General features: G+C 36.3%; 1 long non-coding RNA gene across 1 annotated transcript; it reads right to left on the bottom strand.

The window, feature by feature from the left end:
• Window positions 1–5,309: 5,309 nt before the first annotated feature.
• Window positions 5,310–12,875, bottom strand: LOC135446323 (uncharacterized). Its single transcript, XR_010439737.1, has 3 exons — window positions 12,807–12,875; window positions 7,703–7,766; window positions 5,310–5,997 (listed from the first exon to the last, which is right to left on the bottom strand). It is a non-coding gene; the product is annotated as an uncharacterized LOC135446323 (long non-coding RNA).
• Between the last annotated feature and the right edge of the window lie 4,967 nt (window positions 12,876–17,842).

Here is a 17,842-nt window from a genome sequence, read left to right as displayed (position 1 = left end):
TCTTACATGGATTCCCTTCCTAACTTTGATGGGAATTAATGAAAAACCTGCACTCTTGGCTGCTCTGAAAGTGTTGATTTGCCTCAATCTCTTTGAAAGCAGCTAATTCTCCTCTTTGTCTAACAAGAAAGTCCTTTAGTACAAGATATTTTAGGCTGCGGATTGCCTCAGCTGCAGATTCAGATATTCTTGTGCTGGTTTTGGCTGGAATGGAGTTAGCTTTCTTCATAGTGGATGTGTTTTGGATTTGTGCTGAATGCAGTGATGGTAATAGGAATGTTTTTGCTATTGCTGAGCAGGGCTTACACAGAACCAAGGCCTTTTCTACTTTTCATACTGCCAGCCTGGTGAGGAATTTGGGGCTGCATGGGGAAGTTGGAAGGAGACACAGCCAGGCTGACTCCAAGTGACCAAAGGATATTTCAGACCATCTGAGATCATGCTCAGCATTAAAGTGAGGGAAAGAAGGAGGAAGTGAGGAACATTTGGAGTGATAGCATCTGCCTTCCCAAAGAACCATTTATGCGTGATGTGCCCCAGCTCTCCTGGGGATGGCTGAACAGCTGCCTGCCCATGAGATGCAGTGAATTAATTCCTTGTTTTGCTTTGCATGAGTATGTGCTTTTTGCTTTCCCTGTGTAAACTGTTTTCATCTCAACTCACAAGTTTTCCAGCTTTTACTCTTCCAATTGTCTCCCCAGTGCTTCTAGTGCAGGAGTGAGAGAGCTGCTGAGTGGGATTTGATTGTTGGCTGGGGTTAAACCATGACATATTCTCAGATATGCTGTAACACAGGAGTCACACAAGTGAATATCCCTCCTCAGTTGGCAAACTCTCGTCATATTAGAAACTGTCAAACAGAAAACATTCTCTTTCTTTATAGTGAAAATGACCAGAATCACTCCTTATGCTTCTCCAGATGGAAATCATGTAAATGGATGTTGTTAACAGATCAAATTTCAACTCAGCTCTCTTGATCACAGACAGTGTGAGACTCCACCTAAAGTTCTGTGTCCAGGTCTGGAGTCCTCAGCACAGGACAGATACGGATCTGTTAGTGTGGGTCCAGAGGAAGGCCACAACGATTATTTGAGGGTTGGAGCACCTCTCCTACAAAGACAGGTTGGGAGAGTGGGGTTTTTCAGCCTGGAGAGGAGAAGGCACTGGGGTAACCTTGTCACAGCCCTCAACTTGTTAAAGGGGGTTTAAAAAAGAGGAAGAGTGACTTGTTACATGGGCAGACAGTGATAGAACAAAGGATAACAATTTTAAACTGAAAGAGTAGAGATTTAAATTGAAAGTTTTAAGCAGAAATTCTTTATTCAGAGGGGAGTGAGACACTAGAACTGTTTGCCCAGAGAAGTTGTGGATGCCCCATCTGTGATAGTGCTCAAATCCAAGCTGGTCCCTGAGCAACCTGATCTAGTGGTGTCCCTAGAAGAATTCCCTGCCCATGGCAGGGAATGGGGGTGTTAGGATAGATGATCATTAAAGGTGCCTTTCTACACAAACCATTTTTTGATTCTATGATTAAACAAATCAGGTACAGTCTTATTTTTGTTATATATCAAAGTGTGGAACTACACTTATTGAAGTACTATCTCTTCATATTCACTATAAATTAACATTACATATCCTGTAGCATACCTAAATTTTATTAGTGAAAAAAATTCCTTTTTAAAGTCCATTTATTTCTTAGATTGGTCAAAATTTCAAATCACAACATTTTGTTTCCATAGGGATTAATTACAAAAACAAGCACTCTGGCAGTCCTCTGCCTTCTGCAATGAAAACTTTCTAAGACATTTGGTACTTAATGTAGAAATGAGTAGGCTGAACCCAACTGTTTGGGTGCTCTGATGTTGACAAAAAAGAATCTGTTGGGCTATGAACAACAAACAGAACTTCTCTGGTGATGAGATTAAACATTTTCTCAAATAAAGAAATTGTAATTGAGCTGCTCTGGTGTGTGGGATTCATAGGTATGAAAGTGCATGGAATTCCACCCTGAGAAGAATCACCTTTGAGTGACAGAGAATTTAGCCCTTGAAAAAAGCATGAAGTCTCTTGATAAAGGATTTATTCCTCAGTCACTGAGGTGGCTTGTCCAGCCTCCACAATGAATGCAAGCAGCATTGAACGCTCTCAGTACATTAATGAGATTATTAACCTTTTCTACATGTTACAAAACAGGCTATTGTCTTACTGTGACGCTTATCAGTAAAATCCTACCATTATTGGTAGGAAATTTTAGTAAGATCTGTGGCAGGTTTTGTCTAACATCTGAGGAGACTTTATCTCCCATTGTTTTGCATGCTAAAATGTAATTAAGAGAATGAAATTACAGAGATGTCATGAGGTGAACAGGCCCAGGGGAAACACTCAACTGCAAAGAGCTATAAACTGCAAATACATCCCTCAAATGTTTATAAAATCATTGTGTAAATGAAACAAAAGAAATTCCTGATGAAGTTTTGGAAGTTTGGAAAGGAGACAGAGTTGAAATGGTCTAAAAACAACAACAAAAATATTTTCTGTGTGATGAAACTTATAACCAAGAAAACAGGAAATGACAGAGAATAAAAAGATTGTGCACAACTAAGCATGAAGGTTGTGTTGGAAAAGAAATGAAATTTAGCAAAATGTTTTATTATAGTTTGGTTATGAGTTTTGTGTGAATTGGTTTGTAAAAATAATTTTGTAGCCGTTGATAGTATGTTGAGTTATGTGTAACCTTGGCAAGTAGCCTTAGGAACTCAATAAACATTAAGCCAGGGTAGGAGAGTAAAGAAGACTAACCAGTTTGGGGATAGCATTACAATAGGACAGGTAGAAGATTTATGATTTTGCTCGTGAACTAGGGAATGTATTACAAGGGTCCGTAGTTTGGCAAAGGGCCACTGTTTCTTGGAGACTTTGTTATGAATTGGATGTATATAAAAGGAAAACACCCATGTGTGAATTTCGGGGCTCTGTTTTTGGGGACACTAGTCTGCAGGCCCCCGGGCCCTTCAATAAAGCGCCGCACAAAACTTATCCAAGTTTTGTGTCCTTTATCAATCGGGCAACAGTTGTATAAAAGGGCAGTCCACAGGGACTGAAAGTGCCATTGCCCTAGGAAACAATGCTCTGAGAAGGTAGGAAATTATTTAAGGTGTTTTGTTGGTTTTTTGTTGCATATTTTGTATAATTATTATTTTTTAATTTACATAGTTGCTTGTAGGTAAAGAAAAAAGGCACTGTATGCCTAAAAACCCTTGCCTTCTAGCTGGGTTTTCTGCAGTTCTTGTCAAGATGGAATGACAATAAACCAGTGACAAAAAAAAGGTTTTTAATTTATCCACACAAATCTCTAAGTAGACAAGGATTATAGCAAGGAAATAAATAGAAGCCAAAAACAAAGCAAATAAAGGAAGGGGGAGAAAATCAACAAATTTGACTGAACTAGTATAACAGGCCTCAGTTTTATTAGATCTCAAACAAGTTATAAATAAGTGCTCACTATATTGTTTGCATAAGAATATTATAAATAAATACAATAAAGCAATCATCCTGTAACCTCGTTCTTTTACCTGCTACAGGGGAAATGAATGTAAAAGTATGTGAGCAAAAGTAAATCTCAGTAGAACAGACAGCCAAAAAAGTAAGGAAAAATTTTCTTACTTTTAGTACTAAGAAATGCTTAGTTTTCCATTTACATCCTCCCAAACACTGTCTTTAGCAACACATCTATATGCAGTATTTTGTGCTCAGATGCCAAAAAGCATGAACAACAACAAAAAAAATCCATCATGACAAGGGTGAAGAAAAATGTTAGCCTACACAACAGATTTTCTGGGAATGTGGTTTTATAATACAAGATAGATAGAACTGGGAGCAATGTTCAAATCTGCATGCATGTTTTGAGATTTTCTGCACTTACATATATATACCAACCCTGCTTGCAAGTGATAAGGAAATCCTGCTCTTCTACAGAATAAAAACCCCCAACATAATCATGGCCTATTCTTACTTCAATCATATTTTTCTTGAATTTTTGGGTTTTTTTAACCTTATATATGCCAAAGCATTTTACTGATCTATTGTGTTGCAAATGCTAAGAATCTTAGTTATTAGTGAGCTAAAAGATGAAATTCCAGCCTGCCCTTTAATTAAATCTGTGATGTGGATGGACATCAGGATGGTGATGTTAATTCCCAGGTTGCTCAGGAACGCCCCAGCCAGCCATCTGCATACGTGAGATAACTGATGGTAGACAAAGGACTTTTAACCAGTTGACTGACTACACCACCACCTTATAATCCAGCATTTTATCCAGAAGGATACTATGAGAGACAGTATCAAAAGCTTTGCTGAAGTCCAAAGTCTACTGGCTTTGCTAGATCACCTAAGTGGTTTTCCCTGTCATAGAAGGAAATCAGGTTCAACAAACAGGACCTTCCCCTCACCAAGCTGTGCTGTTTGGTACCAGTGACTATGTTGTCCCCAGGTGTTTTTCAGTACTTCCCAGAATACCCTTTTCCATTTTCAGTGCCTTTTACCAGGCACTGAAGTGAGACTGGTGGGCCTGAAGTTTCTGGGGTTCTCCTTCTTTCTCTTCTTGGAAACTGAGATGTTTGTCAGCTTCCACTCACCTGGGACCTCTCTGGATCCCCAAATGCTCAAAAATCAAGGTGCCCTTAAGTCTGCTGATTTTTATATCCCATGTGGATTTTCCCAAAATCTCCCAGACAGCTTCTGCTGCAGAACTGATCAAACTGTACATAGAACAAATATTTGCAAAGACGCAGTAGAGAACTCCTCATAGAGATACAATAAAGGTCATGCAGAACAGCGTTTTGTACATAGTTGAGATATTTGAGAGATGCTTTATATGCAGTTGGGGTAATTGATAGCCATGAGTTATTCATGTGCTGGAATGGTCACACAGGATCATGGAGCAGCTGGAATTTAACCCAACCTTGCTGAAGATTCCACTGCAGTGATTATTGCAGTGGAGACCCTCATTGCCATCAGCCAACAATTGATCATGCTGTTCAATAGACTTGATTTCCCATATGAATGCTATCTTTTGCCAAGATACTGATAAATAAGTTTTGCCTTTTAACAAACACTTTGTCCATGAGACTGTGAGTGTCTCCCTAAGAATTGACATACACATAATTACTATACTAGGATTAATGTGTCTGGAAAAGTGCAGAAAATTTTATTTATGTTTCAGGTCAAGAGAGCATTTGAAGCTCAGCTGCAAGGGAATTGCAAATTTCAGGGACAAAACACAGACCTGAGGAAAAAATGGCCTAGTCAAATGCAGTCTTTTTGAAATAGGATAGCAAAATTTTAAAAAATAAGTTATTTATCAGGAAGTAATTAAAGATCTTCAGCTATGTATACTTTCCAATTACTTGACCACCACTTTATGAAAGAAGGCAAAGCATAAAAGAAATGAAAATAGGTGGATTTTCTGTATGTGTAGCCTATATGTAGGCTTATCTCAAATACTCCTGTTCTGTGGATCATAGGAAATTCATGAATGTGGCAAAGGGGAGCCTTCTTAAAAATAATGTTCAGTGCAATCAAAGAGTATCTTAGCCAAACATGATGAAAGCTCCGGCATGCTTGATAAAAGGTCTGTCTCTGAACTTTAATAACAGAATCATTAAAATGCTTTACCTATTAGACATATAACCAGTATCAGTCAAGGGATCTGATTTTCAAAAATACCACATCTGTGGTGCCATTTCCATTGATGGGTAATGGGGCAGGGGACTGCAGTGTGCAGTGGGGTGGGGGATACACCTTCATTTACCTTGATAAAACCAGGTCATATACCTGAAGCAAAAGAAGGAAAATGCTTTTAGATCTGGTGACACAAACTTAGCCAGTAAGAACCAGCCTTCCTATTTTCACATAAACCTTTCCATTTTAAGGTAGTGTGCTGGTCTTGCATCATGGAAGTGACGTTCTAAGATAAGCTGCTAGCAGTTTCCTCAGCTTCTGAAAAAAATATAATCAGTAATTAGGTTTGAGAATTGACAGTCTGTTTAACCACAGAGAAAACTGATACGTCTCTGTGAGTACCCATGTAAAAAATGAATGATCCAGGGAATTTCCTCTTTCCCTTCTCACTGGCAAGAAAGCAACAAGGCTAGCCCAGCCCTCATCTCAGGTAAATTGCTATATTTTGTTTTGAAATAAATGTCTCATGGAGTTAAAAAATTCAGATAAGGATAATTAGCTTGATCAACCAGATTCATAATCTTTCCAAATACTACTACTCAGGTACTTATTTAAGCACTAAGTAAAGCTAATTAGTTGCTATCCTTACACAATGGACAGTGGTTTAAATTCTTCTACACTTCTTTTCATGCTTTATTGACTAAAACCTATGTCAACTATCTGAGTTTCTGAGAATCAATCTCTACTTGATATATTTGTAATTTGTATTATAGTACACTCTATAACTGTGAAATACCTCATACTATTTTCTGGTTTTCTTCTTCATTCTTGTCTTTCACACATTTTATCTAGTTTACCATATTTAATCTCATTTACATTTGAATCTCTTAAATTTGAAACTCTTGTTTATATATTGTGAATATATTGTGATTATATTGTGAAAAATATATATATATTTTTTAATGTGAACATTGGTGTCATATCTCAGTGCTCGAGATCTATTACATGGAGAGGAAAAATAAGATGACCGCTATCTTTATTTTTAAACAACTTTTTTAACACATTTCAAATTAAAAACAATACGTTTTCAACTTATAACACTAGTGAATCAAGAAATTCTTGAAGTATATCTGAGATTCCATTTTTACTAGTATATTTCTCTTATCTTGTCCAGTCAATACCACGATACTGTTGGAATGCTGTGCTAAACCTCTCTGAAAATAATTTTTTTACTAAGTACTTTTCCTCTTGAGTATTTTTCCTCCATTGAGAAAGTGAAAATTAAAATCTTGACTAATATTTCTTAGTAATCTTGCCTTCAAAAATAAGGTAAATTTGAAAAATGGGATTTCATTTGTTTCAAAAACGTCAAAAAGTTAGATATTTAACCTTTTTTAGAATGTCACAAAGACATTAGAAACTGTTGTAGAAAGCAATTAGCCCTCAGTAGATCTAATCATCTGGGATACTTCAGAGATGTGCCTTCATATGTTTAGCTTGGCCTCTCTTGCAGTGGTGTTTAAGCACAAAAAAATCTTTTTATGTATTGAAATAACCTTGAAACTCCAATTCTATGATACATAGTCATGTAGTCTATTTTTAAATGTTCACTACATCCCACACTTTTGAATTAGCATAAATATTGTCATTCAGAGTTTCTTTGTACTCAAATACAAAAGCATCCAATTAAGCCAAAGCTTCCAGATATATGTGACAGCACATAAGCTCTGTGGAAAAATCCAGGCCAAAATCCAAAGATACCAAGGGTTAAAGTCACTCCTTTGCTTAAGTATGAATTATACATTATTATTGACTGAATCCTCAGCCCATTGTATCTAATTATTTGTCTATTTTAAGTGAAATTGAAACTACAGTTTCACTTAGCTGGACCCACTGCCAACAGTACAATTTGATTTGAAAACTAATACTTTGTATGACTTCGTACTTGGGTAACTAGAGAGGATTGTGGCATTACAAGAAGACAGTAACAAGGACAGATAAGTTTGGACCCATTTCCCTTTACCTTGCAAGGTTTGTCACAAGGATGGATTAATATTGTACTATTTTCTGTTCTCATTATGCTCTACCTAAAAGAGAATGAGGCATTGGAATTTTAATTCCTCCTGTTTCTAGCACTTAGTAATGTTCTGCAGTTTCTAGTAGAATGATGGGATTTTTTTCTTCATTCAGTGCTTTGTTTTGAGTAACTTAATTGTTTGAGACACTCTGATAGGGTTTAAGTTCTGTTGTGCATGTTCTGATTCTCATAGATAAATTTCTGACCATTTCGAACTAGAAAAAGAACAAACACCTACAATACTGACGTGCAGTTACGAAAATACTATACTCCGTGTTTTATTTTGAGTTTGATTTTGGGAAGCAGTTTCAGTTTTCTGCTTATGATAATTTGCAAGCATAATTAGTCAGGTACGTTATTACCTGGCTTGTTCTCTGCAACACTAATGAAGTAATGAAGTCAACGCTATAGTCAACACACAATGGATTACTTCCAGCAGTCCTAGGTATGAAGGCAAATGCCAAACACAGGGAAAAACCCTACCAAACAAACATCTTTGTGAACCTTGTGATAAAAAATACAATATTAAGCCATTTATAGAGGTTGTATAGCTGTTTCTAATTTTGGCAGCTTCAATCGAGAAAAATCTCTTTAGAGGCATATGATTTCATCTGGCTATTTACAGATGCAACCTCTCTATTTTGACTATAAAAAATTTATATATCTGAAGTCTATTTTTTTTTCTTTTTTCCTAAAAAGGCACATTTAGAAATATGCCACACAATAGTATATGAGCATCTGTCCGGTTTTCAGCTGTTTGAAGGGCCTGGAAAGGCCCGGGGTGGCCTTGGGGCAGCCCGCGTATCAAAGGACGAGAAGAGGCTTCAGTTCTTCTTTCGGTCTCTGTGTTTATTAATTGTTTATCTAAAAGATTTTCTTTCGGCCCGACAGAGGTCTGCTCAGCAGCCAGCCATGAGCACACTCCCTCCCCTCCGGACAGTCACCTATCTTTATACCCAAAGTTGCGTATGCAATATTTATCATTTTTCCCCAATGCCTTTTACCATTATTGCCCGGTGCACTTTTAGTAACAACCAATCCCAAAGTGCCACCATCACCACAGAAGATGGAGGAGAAGAAGAAGAAGAAGAAGGACAGGACACGCCCCAATTCCTCCATCTTACTTCTCTAAACCCCCCTGTACAGAAATCCTAAACCCTGTGTCTCACCCTCTAATTAACTAATCCCTTCACCATTCACTCCGGTGAAATCCTCCTATCCTCATACAGGTGTCGTCTCCTGTGTAGGATCAAAGTCCAGCCACCAGACACTTCTGGCAACATTCCAGGACTCCCGAGCCCCCCAAGGGTGGTCTCGGTGACTCGGCACCTCAGTCCTGAGGTGCTGAGATCCCACAATCATCCATATCATATCAATACTTGTCTGGGGCACTTTAAAAAGCATCCATATTCAACTGTAGTCAGTTGAAGCAATAAGTCCCAAAAACCAAAAGCATTTCAGTTTTGAGGTGTTCAGAAGTTACATTAGCATACATTTGTTTGGCCTACAATCAGAAAGTTCATTTCTGTGTACATTTTTTTCTTCAGAACAGAGTACATCTTCTAGCATGCATACAGATCAGTCACTTGGTCTGTCTTTCACTTCAGATTGATTACAATTGAATTACTCACGGATTTCACAGAATGTTCTTTGTTGGAAGGGGCCCACAAAGATCATCAAGTCCAGTTCCTAAATAAATGTTAAATTGTACAGCCTGTAAATTTGGTGGTGCCTTGAATATTTTTTGTTGTGTGATTTTTCAGAAAACACAAGCTCACCTAAAACTTGTTCCTTGATAGCTTGTATTTCATTTTGTCATTTTATTGGTAGATTTCAAGTTCCAAACTAAAAAATATTTGAGGCTTTATAAACAGAGGGGAAAAAAAAAAAAAAGCAAATATTGCACGGGCAATAAAAAACCAAAATAAATCTTAAGTACTTTCCATGGGGTCTGAAATGAATCCTTTTTTTCAATTTAAGAAAAGAACAAAGGTTTAGTTAGACTCAAGAATGACAAATCTCACCTTAGCAAATGCACATTTGTTCTGGTGTTGTATGAGAGGATAATAAAGATGTCTTGTAAAACATTAAACAGGAATAGTAGATATCAGATGTATGATAACATCTCTTGAATTTGTGTTTTGTCATATTGAGCAACTTTCCTAATTTGACAATATTTATTAAACTAAAAGGAATAGATTTCATATTTATGCTTCCCTTCCTAATTTATGGCTGGAACTAATTATTTCTCTACTATTAATCCAGGATTCCAAATAACAGTCATTCACAAATTATAGTTTTTTAAATGGTTGTGTAGAGTCTTCTATAAGCCCTTTCACAGCTGCATAAATTTACATTTCACAACAAACAAGACAGAGGCTTGAAGAAAAGTTTTACAGCGTTCTATTTTTTTGTGAATGTCTCAAGTTGTCTTTGTAGGGCCGTTTTGTTTTAATTATCACTATTTTTGTTTATTTTCAATATTATGACCACCAAGTCATGGGTTCTTCTGTGAAGCCAAGTCAAGGGAGGCTATCCAATTGAACAGCCACTGAGTCTGTAGTATATGAAGCCATCATAGCAGTCCCTTTGTGGTTACCTGTACTCTTCAGAGAGCCCAGTGTGATGTTACAAAGAACAGTAACATGAACTGTAACTGTCTTTACCATCTCTCTTACCATACATTCAAAAGAAAGAGAGAGAGAGCACTTAACACCAATTCCCTCCTGACTTCCCTAAACAGAGGCAACTGTGGCAGCGCAAGTTACAGGTTTCTGTGCCACAACTGTTTTTAGTCATCTGATCTGAACACATTTCTCTAACAAAAAGAATGAAAAATCAGGAATCCCATATCTTCATGCAAAGATAGAACATAACAAAGGGAGGAAGAAAAATGTAGCAAAATGCTTTAGGTTGCAATGCAAGATGTAACTGAAAGTAGGTATGCTGTTACCATCTGTTAAAACCAGGTGGGGTAGTTATCTTCTATTAATGGGCCAGCTCTTAAAACCAGGTGGAGTTGTTTTCTTTATCTCTTCCATGACTCATCCTCCCTCCAGGAAGATATCTTCTGTTAATGGGCCATTGAGTGTCACTGCATGGCTGATGAAAATTACATCATCCCATTGTGAGAAGCCCTGCCCAGGGGTAGGAGCCAAGCATTCCTACCTGGATATAATCTGAGATTTGGAACACCACAGCAGCCTTTTCCCACTGGATTCCCAGAAGGAAGACCAGACCTGTCTGCACCAACACTGGACCTCCAGAGGAAAACTACACCTTTCTGCAGGATCACCACTTCAACAGAGCCACATCTGTCACTCCAGGAGGATTGCAGCCGCCATTTCAATCGGACTGCTACCACCATCCTGGTTTGTGGTTTTTTTGTGGCTTTTTTTTTTTTTTTTTTTTTGTACTACTGCATTTTTATTTTAATCTTCCTAGTAAAGAACTGCTATTCCTATTCCCATATCTTTGTCTGAGAGCCCCTTAATTTGACAATTATAGTAATTTGGAGGGATGGGGTATACATTTTCAATTTCAAGGGATACTCCTGCCTTGCTTACATGTCTTTTCAAATCAAGACAAAACCCAACAAATTAAAAACACCAAACAAACAAAACAAAAATTCCAAAGTCAGCCTGTACATTTGACAATACAGAAAACCACCTGACACTATAGAAGCAATACAGAATGCCATCACTTGTAAATTAGAACTTGGGCATTTTCCTGGGCACTTTTTTTCTCCATTATGCTAGAGCAGTATAAAAGGAAAGATATTTTTCCTCTCAAAATCCTCAGATGACACCAAATTACTGGTAAAATGCTAACATACTCCCTTCTGAAAGAAAATCACAGTGGTTGTCAAGAAAACCGAAGACTGACAAGAGAATATTTAACACCACAGGGCACTTACAAATATGAATTTTGGAGCAGAGGTGTTGATTGGATGACCTAAACTTCTGGTTCATCTTTGGTATTGAAAATTTGCCATCATACATAGGCACAACACAGAAATTTCTCTCTTCAAGCATGATTTGACTTAAATAAGAAAATCTTAAGACTAAGAATTAAGATGGGCAAATTTATAGCATTATGATTACTGTGAACTCCAGAACAGTTCTATATTGATCTGATTAAATAAGATCTGGGTGATGAAAATGGCAGCTGCTCTCTTTTTTGTCTATATAGTACATTTCATGGTTATTGTAGAGCTTTTTTAAGGATTGAACCAGAACTTATTATTTTGCTTTTCTGGTCAAAGCTGCTGAAAAATAAACACCTTCACTAAATCAAGTTGAGACATAAGATTAGTTCAATAAATCTATTTCTTTTTAGAGTATATATTTCTCCAATTTTACATAGCCAGATGTCATGTAATGTTTGAAGATAGCATTACACCTTCCAAGGGATACATTCAGTAAACCTGCCTTTGGGAGCAACTAGTCAAATTCCAAACATCTGATTAATTTGGTTTTTATAGCTCTTCCTCATTTATTGTGTGCAAATATTCACAAGGAAAGGCTTTAGTGTTATGATATGTTGGAGAATTGCTATTTTTTCATGGAATGAAATGTATTTACAAACATTAAATAATTATTTCTGCTGAAAGAACAACATCTGCTACAGTAGTCACTGCGATGGGTGATTCTGCAGAAATCCCCCTTGACCTTGGAATTCCTTTATCTTATATGATTTAGTGCTACTTAATCAATTTTCAGGAGAAAATGGATCTTTAAAAAAACACTATGTGGCTACTTGCCATAAGGGAAGTTTTCCCTTTTGTTAGAGAGCTCAAGGTTCTTTAAATTTTTTTCCTTCTCTCTTTTTTTGGCTCATTTGACCCATATATAACATTAAGCAGCTCCCTGGCTGACAGACAAGGCCATCTCATCATATGGTAAATGGTAATACACTCCATTACCCAGAAAGTTTAAAATCACAGCCACAATGAGAAGGTTGTATTCTGAAATTAAATGCCTCTTCTGGAAGGTATCAGCCACCAGCTAAATACATGAATGTTATCATCATATTGTGAAGGTTCCCATACCTTCTCAGTGATTTCTCATAGGCAGTTCCTCACAGCACTGACTCCTTCTTCACAGCACAGCCAAGAAACCCCAGCCCTCTCCTCACCCAGCTAACCCACTCTTTTGTAGCACTCATCCTTATTGGACACCACTGTGGCCTGTTAAGGGTAGGCCTGTTCCTAATCTTTGGTGATTAGTACAGCTGCAACTCCTCAGGTGTGAGCCTACCTTCTGCACTATTCTCTTACGTTCTATCTCTCCACACATGAATAGAACAGAGCCCACGTAGCCCAGCAAAGGTTTCAGAAGAACTTCCTGTACATCCTCCATGGATTGTTCTCCTTTGCATGATTACATTTCTTTGTATTCATGCTGTCCCATTCCATAATTACTTCTCACACCACAGATAGAAAAGATGAAATTTCTTTTCCCCCTTTTCCAGCATGCAGACATATACTTGTAGATTGTATGTAGAAAAGTAGATTTTTTTACCAGGAAAATGTCACAGTTTTGTGGAAATGTTTTATTTTCTTCATCCGTATTTGGTCCTCTCTTCTATCTGATATTTCCTCCACCCACAGTATCAGCATCTACAGCTAGACTTATATAAGGTTTCACACTGTTTCTCATAGTTGTTCACAGAGGACACCAGTCTCAAAGTTTGGAGGACAGCACAGAAGACTCAGAGATTACATAAAGAAATGTAATCTTCCTACAGGTATAGCATATGCTAGTTCTTCTCAGGAAACAGTATAGCCAAATAGGGAAATATTGCCTGCAACATATTCAGATTATATATATATGTATATATATTTAGTACCTCACAAAGTCTACACTTTTTGAAAAGCATCAGGAATGAAAATGAAGTCTGGCACCCTTTGATAATTACACCTACTCAGAAGTAAAAACAGAGTGGATTCAAAGGTAGGAAAATTTTAAGGAAAATAAAAACCCATGGGCATTATGGGGAGATATTGTTGGCAAGGGAGGTATGGAAAAGAAGGAAATTTTACAGTAGGGTTTACACTATACTAAATATTGTCAGTGTTAAAATATTAAATTTTAAATAGTTATGTGCCATATTCATGAAAGTCTCAGTACTGTTGAAAAACAGAAGCATTAAGTTTGGATGCACTGACAAACCACTATATATTCCCTAGATATATTTTTCTGCCAGTGAAGTTTAATTTCATATGCTAAACAAAAGCTCCAAGTTTTGTAACAAAAATTGTTGATAGTCACCATAATATCAAAATATTAAAGAATTTAAAGAGAAGACGGTAAAAAAAAAGGGGTCAGAATACGTTATAGGAAGATTTAATCGCGTTTGATACTGAAACAGCAGAGATGTGACAAAATAAAGTTTTCTGTAATGTAATGTCATGAGCTTTATGCTTTTTTTTTATAATAAGAATATCTCTATAAGTTAGTATCCTATGAGAAGATGCATCATCTGTCTACATGGAAAGTGTCATCACACTATATTGTATAGGACTAATGAGTTATAATTAATAATCATGTCCATTTGTTTGAGCATCTTTGCTGAAGAATAAGATTTTCAGACATGTCTGGTACAGGGAAGCAAAGAAATAGACAGATACAACTTTCAAGTGAGAGCCCGGACCACAACAACATTGCACTCCAGTATGAGCTCACATTTAATTTGAAATATTGAAGAGATTTGAAAAAAGAAAGATATATTCAAATATTTTCATGAAACTTCTGAGAATTTAGATAAATAATGTTTCAAAAGATTATTTATTCAATTATTTATGAAAAAGATTAAAATTACAATTACAATTATTTTTGCTAGCTTGGATCCATTTTAAAAAACATTTTTATCTTCATTGTTTTTTTTCCTGTCATGATACATAGTACTTTGGATTCAAGGAAAGTTGGTCATTGTACTTTTATTTTTCTATAATATTCAGAACTATCATCTCATTTTAAATGGGGTAAATTGTTTTATTCCAAGTACAAACCATGACTATATTTTGCAACTCTGCTTGGAAGAGTTAACAGGAAGATGGAAAATTATAATTTCTCAGGCACATTTTCAAAGTTAAAATGCAAACTTTATTGGCAATAAATAGACAAACTCAACATCTGACATTTTATTTAGTGATAGGCTTGATTGACAAAGTTATTAAACTCAATCTTATTCAGAATATTCCTGACATTTTGAGTAGCTATGATTTGAGAAGGTTGTTTCAGCTTCACAAGTACAGCCAGATTTTGAGAAGACCTCAAGGCCAGATTTTAAGTACTCTTCCTCTAAAACTGGAAAGAATTATTTTAAAATAATATTTTTTCTTCTAGGAAGATAGGAGAACGAAAAAAAAGGAGCAAAACTCAATAACTCCAATCATAACACTTATGATACACTTTTCTAATTCAATCTCTTTTGGCGATCTGGCCAATTAATTTGAGTGCTAAAGGGGAGCTGATTCTTTAGGAAACATGACCTCAGTCAGAGGTGCTGAGTCTTTATTAGCTTTTACGTGTTTGATCTTCATGAAATTCAGACATTACAATTTTTCACATCTAAAGAAGAAAAATGAAAACGTTTATATGATCAGTTGTACAGTTGATGCTTTAATACAATATTTATATACACATAAGAGATTTATATGTAGAGAGAGAGATAAGTATGTCTACATAAATATATGTGTTGCCTGGTCAGTCACATCTGAAGATTCTGAGGGCTTTTTTAAACTTAAGGACAAAAAGATTATAAGCAACTGCAATAAGGCTGCTAACATAATGGAATCCAAACTGAGTTTGAAATTTACTTCAAGTTAAAACAAAGTAAAATGTTAAAACATCATGATCACTTCTTGTATTTTTTAGACTCAAATTTTTTAATAATTCCTGTACTTATAAAATAAAAAAGGTTTGCTCACATTTTACTGTGTAACATTAGAATTCAAGCAAGGTGTATATGTTCAGCATCTTTCCAGATTTGCATAAATACAGGTAAAATGAATAACTAACTTTCAGACTGGTGACCACGGACTGACTTTTTGCAAGGACACAGTTCCTGTGCCAGCAAATACGCAAAATGAAAGAGGCTTTCCAGTTGTAATAGCTCAGTTGTGAGATGAGATCTAATTTGAGATATGTCCTCAAGCAGTAATTTTCTTCGAAATAAGGAGTCTGACAACTTTTCTTGCCCATTCAAGACCATGCAAGATAAATTGCAGTAAAACAGATTCAACAGCATTGTGAAAGCCAAATACTCTTTCTGGGACTACTCAGCAGACAGAAAACTGTTCACAAAGGCTCAATCAAGTTACTGGAGGATGGGTTGACTTAGGAGTGGGCTAAAGGGTTTTACTTCAGAACCCATGCACTTAATGACCATGTTTTTAGCTATCAGCTCAGCAAGAGACTGGCATCAAAATGCCTTCTGTAGATCTAGAGACAGACGTGCTTAGAGAGGGAGACAGTACATATTCTTTCTGGACGGTAAGGCCAAGTGTCTGTTTATGAGTTAAAATGTTAATCATGCTGAAGCACTCTATTTCAGCTACAACCCGAGCTATAATGGTCTGTTGAGCAAAAAATGGGGGTGGCAGGTATTTTGGATGGACAAGGCTGAAATATGACTGGGGCTTGTATCCATCATATGAAGACAGAAAAAAAAAAAATTCCTCCATCTCCAAGATCCTCAAAACTACAGACGCAGACAGATAAAAAGACAATAGATGAAAAAACAAAGGATGTAATTATAGGTGGCACAATTATTATAATGGATGGCAGCTCCTCCCCCTCAAGTAATCAAAAATTGCAGAAAATAAGGAAACCAGGGAACTACTTAAGAAGATAAGGAAATAATTTCTTTATTAATCTCTTGTAGAGCCTAGTTTTATAACTCTGAGCAAGGTAGGTGAAAAATAATTTACGTGCACTGTTAACATGCGTATGAGATTTTTTTTTCAGATAATTTCAGCTATAATTATGTGAATGAGAACCTGAAATTATTATTGTCATTGCTCAGCTAATATGCAAAATTAAGAACCTAAGAGAATAGATATTACTATATTCATCTGATGTTCATTGTATAAAAGCCCATTTCAGGAATTCTATCACCTTCATACATATATATACATAGAAAATATACAAAGGAAAAAAATGCACACAATAAATAATAAAATACAGTATATGGTCATCTAAAAGAGTTGTTGATTATCCAGATTTGTTTGTTTTTACTTAAGGAGTAGGGAGCATAGATTATGGGACATATGTAGGAGCATAGATTATGGGACATTAGGAATGGGGTTGCAGCCAAGCCTCATCCCTAATAAGACACAGCTGTGTAAAACAGGTGACCATTGTTAGGAGAAAAAAAACACAGAATGCTGAGGGGAGCTGACATCACAAAAGAGTAAAACGCACACAGGTGTGTGTGTACTATTCCCCAGTACAACCTTTTATACCCTGGAGAGACAGAGTATAAAAGGTTGTACTGGGGAATAGTAAAGAGATGATGCTTAAAACCATTCTTTGTGTTGGTTGTGAGCCCTCCATCAGACCACTGCTAGCTTTAATGACTGAAGGGAAAAGATGATTATGAAAACTGACAGCTAATATAAGATTAGGTTCTGTTGCTTTTCTGCACAGTTAATTTATTCAGGTACCTGTTAATGAGACAAACTATGGTATAAGGTCTTATTCACTGTGACTGAGTCTCACAACTTTGGGTTTAAGTCTAATTTTAAAAGCCAAACAGCTGTTGACAAACACTTATTGAAAATGTATATAACAACAGGTTAAAACTCAGAAAAATGACTCAAATTCAAGCCAACAAGGCTTCCTAGTCCTGCAGCACCGCATTAACAAGTCTGTGTGCAATTAATATTCAAGTTCTCATTCAAATATGTTTCTTTTAAATTCTGAACCTGACTAAGCAAAGAAGGAGCAACTAGGATTCATATCCTAGAGGATTCATATCCTCTAGTCTTAAATTAAATTTTATAGATTAGATGGTACAGAATATGTCAATATTCAATTCTTTTAGAGAAATATGATAGCACTAAAGCTCTGCACAACTGAG

This window comes from Zonotrichia leucophrys, chromosome 3 (assembly GCF_028769735.1).
Source record: "Zonotrichia leucophrys gambelii isolate GWCS_2022_RI chromosome 3, RI_Zleu_2.0, whole genome shotgun sequence".
NCBI lineage: Eukaryota > Metazoa > Chordata > Aves > Passeriformes > Passerellidae > Zonotrichia > Zonotrichia leucophrys.
The sequence above is the reverse complement of the archived record's forward strand: the minus strand, read 5'-3'. Positions and strand labels throughout refer to the sequence as shown.